Consider the following 4,100-nt stretch of genomic DNA (forward strand, 5'->3'; position numbering starts at 1 on the left):
TTTAGGGTTTAGGGTTTAGGGTTTAGGGTTTAGGGTTTAGGGTTTAGGGTTTAGGGTTTAGGGTTTAGGGTTTAGGGTTTAGGGTTTAGGGTTTAGGGTTTAGGGTTTAGGGTTTAGGGTTTAGGGTTTAGGGTTTAGGGTTTAGGGTTTAGGGTTTAGGGTTTAGGGTTTAGGGTTTAGGGTTTAGGGTTTAGGGTTTAGGGTTTAGGGTTTAGGGTTTAGGGTTTAGGGTTTAGGGTTTAGGGTTTAGGGTTTAGGGTTTAGGGTTTAGGGTTTAGGGTTTAGGGTTTAGGGTTTAGGGTTTAGGGTTTAGGGTTTAGGGTTTAGGGTTTAGGGTTTAGGGTTTAGGGTTTAGGGTTTAGGGTTTAGGGTTTAGGGTTTAGGGTTTAGGGTTTAGGGTTTAGGGTTTAGGGTTTAGGGTTTAGGGTTTAGGGTTTAGGGTTTAGGGTTTAGGGTTTAGGGTTTAGGGTTTAGGGTTTAGGGTTTAGGGTTTAGGGTTTAGGGTTTAGGGTTTAGGGTTTAGGGTTTAGGGTTTAGGGTTTAGGGTTTAGGGTTTAGGGTTTAGGGTTTAGGGTTTAGGGTTTAGGGTTTAGGGTTTAGGGTTTAGGGTTTAGGGTTTAGGGTTTAGGGTTTAGGGTTTAGGGTTTAGGGTTTAGGGTTTAGGGTTTAGGGTTTAGGGTTTAGGGTTTAGGGTTTAGGGTTTAGGGTTTAGGGTTTAGGGTTTAGGGTTTAGGGTTTAGGGTTTAGGGTTTAGGGTTTAGGGTTTAGGGTTTAGGGTTTAGGGTTTAGGGTTTAGGGTTTAGGGTTTAGGGTTTAGGGTTTAGGGTTTAGGGTTTAGGGTTTAGGGTTTAGGGTTTAGGGTTTAGGGTTTAGGGTTTAGGGTTTAGGGTTTAGGGTTTAGGGTTTAGGGTTTAGGGTTTAGGGTTTAGGGTTTAGGGTTTAGGGTTTAGGGTTTAGGGTTTAGGGTTTAGGGTTTAGGGTTTAGGGTTTAGGGTTTAGGGTTTAGGGTTTAGGGTTTAGGGTTTAGGGTTTAGGGTTTAGGGTTTAGGGTTTAGGGTTTAGGGTTTAGGGTTTAGGGTTTAGGGTTTAGGGTTTAGGGTTTAGGGTTTAGGGTTTAGGGTTTAGGGTTTAGGGTTTAGGGTTTAGGGTTTAGGGTTTAGGGTTTAGGGTTTAGGGTTTAGGGTTTAGGGTTTAGGGTTTAGGGTTTAGGGTTTAGGGTTTAGGGTTTAGGGTTTAGGGTTTAGGGTTTAGGGTTTAGGGTTTAGGGTTTAGGGTTTAGGGTTTAGGGTTTAGGGTTTAGGGTTTAGGGTTTAGGGTTTAGGGTTTAGGGTTTAGGGTTTAGGGTTTAGGGTTTAGGGTTTAGGGTTTAGGGTTTAGGGTTTAGGGTTTAGGGTTTAGGGTTTAGGGTTTAGGGTTTAGGGTTTAGGGTTTAGGGTTTAGGGTTTAGGGTTTAGGGTTTAGGGTTTAGGGTTTAGGGTTTAGGGTTTAGGGTTTAGGGTTTAGGGTTTAGGGTTTAGGGTTTAGGGTTTAGGGTTTAGGGTTTAGGGTTTAGGGTTTAGGGTTTAGGGTTTAGGGTTTAGGGTTTAGGGTTTAGGGTTTAGGGTTTAGGGTTTAGGGTTTAGGGTTTAGGGTTTAGGGTTTAGGGTTTAGGGTTTAGGGTTTAGGGTTTAGGGTTTAGGGTTTAGGGTTTAGGGTTTAGGGTTTAGGGTTTAGGGTTTAGGGTTTAGGGTTTAGGGTTTAGGGTTTAGGGTTTAGGGTTTAGGGTTTAGGGTTTAGGGTTTAGGGTTTAGGGTTTAGGGTTTAGGGTTTAGGGTTTAGGGTTTAGGGTTTAGGGTTTAGGGTTTAGGGTTTAGGGTTTAGGGTTTAGGGTTTAGGGTTTAGGGTTTAGGGTTTAGGGTTTAGGGTTTAGGGTTTAGGGTTTAGGGTTTAGGGTTTAGGGTTTAGGGTTTAGGGTTTAGGGTTTAGGGTTTAGGGTTTAGGGTTTAGGGTTTAGGGTTTAGGGTTTAGGGTTTAGGGTTTAGGGTTTAGGGTTTAGGGTTTAGGGTTTAGGGTTTAGGGTTTAGGGTTTAGGGTTTAGGGTTTAGGGTTTAGGGTTTAGGGTTTAGGGTTTAGGGTTTAGGGTTTAGGGTTTAGGGTTTAGGGTTTAGGGTTTAGGGTTTAGGGTTTAGGGTTTAGGGTTTAGGGTTTAGGGTTTAGGGTTTAGGGTTTAGGGTTTAGGGTTTAGGGTTTAGGGTTTAGGGTTTAGGGTTTAGGGTTTAGGGTTTAGGGTTTAGGGTTTAGGGTTTAGGGTTTAGGGTTTAGGGTTTAGGGTTTAGGGTTTAGGGTTTAGGGTTTAGGGTTTAGGGTTTAGGGTTTAGGGTTTAGGGTTTAGGGTTTAGGGTTTAGGGTTTAGGGTTTAGGGTTTAGGGTTTAGGGTTTAGGGTTTAGGGTTTAGGGTTTAGGGTTTAGGGTTTAGGGTTTAGGGTTTAGGGTTTAGGGTTTAGGGTTTAGGGTTTAGGGTTTAGGGTTTAGGGTTTAGGGTTTAGGGTTTAGGGTTTAGGGTTTAGGGTTTAGGGTTTAGGGTTTAGGGTTTAGGGTTTAGGGTTTAGGGTTTAGGGTTTAGGGTTTAGGGTTTAGGGTTTAGGGTTTAGGGTTTAGGGTTTAGGGTTTAGGGTTTAGGGTTTAGGGTTTAGGGTTTAGGGTTTAGGGTTTAGGGTTTAGGGTTTAGGGTTTAGGGTTTAGGGTTTAGGGTTTAGGGTTTAGGGTTTAGGGTTTAGGGTTTAGGGTTTAGGGTTTAGGGTTTAGGGTTTAGGGTTTAGGGTTTAGGGTTTAGGGTTTAGGGTTTAGGGTTTAGGGTTTAGGGTTTAGGGTTTAGGGTTTAGGGTTTAGGGTTTAGGGTTTAGGGTTTAGGGTTTAGGGTTTAGGGTTTAGGGTTTAGGGTTTAGGGTTTAGGGTTTAGGGTTTAGGGTTTAGGGTTTAGGGTTTAGGGTTTAGGGTTTAGGGTTTAGGGTTTAGGGTTTAGGGTTTAGGGTTTAGGGTTTAGGGTTTAGGGTTTAGGGTTTAGGGTTTAGGGTTTAGGGTTTAGGGTTTAGGGTTTAGGGTTTAGGGTTTAGGGTTTAGGGTTTAGGGTTTAGGGTTTAGGGTTTAGGGTTTAGGGTTTAGGGTTTAGGGTTTAGGGTTTAGGGTTTAGGGTTTAGGGTTTAGGGTTTAGGGTTTAGGGTTTAGGGTTTAGGGTTTAGGGTTTAGGGTTTAGGGTTTAGGGTTTAGGGTTTAGGGTTTAGGGTTTAGGGTTTAGGGTTTAGGGTTTAGGGTTTAGGGTTTAGGGTTTAGGGTTTAGGGTTTAGGGTTTAGGGTTTAGGGTTTAGGGTTTAGGGTTTAGGGTTTAGGGTTTAGGGTTTAGGGTTTAGGGTTTAGGGTTTAGGGTTTAGGGTTTAGGGTTTAGGGTTTAGGGTTTAGGGTTTAGGGTTTAGGGTTTAGGGTTTAGGGTTTAGGGTTTAGGGTTTAGGGTTTAGGGTTTAGGGTTTAGGGTTTAGGGTTTAGGGTTTAGGGTTTAGGGTTTAGGGTTTAGGGTTTAGGGTTTAGGGTTTAGGGTTTAGGGTTTAGGGTTTAGGGTTTAGGGTTTAGGGTTTAGGGTTTAGGGTTTAGGGTTTAGGGTTTAGGGTTTAGGGTTTAGGGTTTAGGGTTTAGGGTTTAGGGTTTAGGGTTTAGGGTTTAGGGTTTAGGGTTTAGGGTTTAGGGTTTAGGGTTTAGGGTTTAGGGTTTAGGGTTTAGGGTTTAGGGTTTAGGGTTTAGGGTTTAGGGTTTAGGGTTTAGGGTTTAGGGTTTAGGGTTTAGGGTTTAGGGTTTAGGGTTTAGGGTTTAGGGTTTAGGGTTTAGGGTTTAGGGTTTAGGGTTTAGGGTTTAGGGTTTAGGGTTTAGGGTTTAGGGTTTAGGGTTTAGGGTTTAGGGTTTAGGGTTTAGGGTTTAGGGTTTAGGGTTTAGGGTTTAGGGTTTAGGGTTTAGGGTTTAGGGTTTAGGGTTTAGGGTTTAGGGTTTAGGGTTTAGGGTTTAGGGTTTAGGGTTTAGGGTTTAGGGTTTAGGGTTTAGGGTTTAGGGTTTAGGGTTTAGGGTTTAGGGTTTAG

This window comes from Musa acuminata, chromosome BXJ2-9, assembly GCF_036884655.1.
Source record: "Musa acuminata AAA Group cultivar baxijiao chromosome BXJ2-9, Cavendish_Baxijiao_AAA, whole genome shotgun sequence".
In the NCBI taxonomy this organism is placed as follows: domain Eukaryota; kingdom Viridiplantae; phylum Streptophyta; class Magnoliopsida; order Zingiberales; family Musaceae; genus Musa; species Musa acuminata.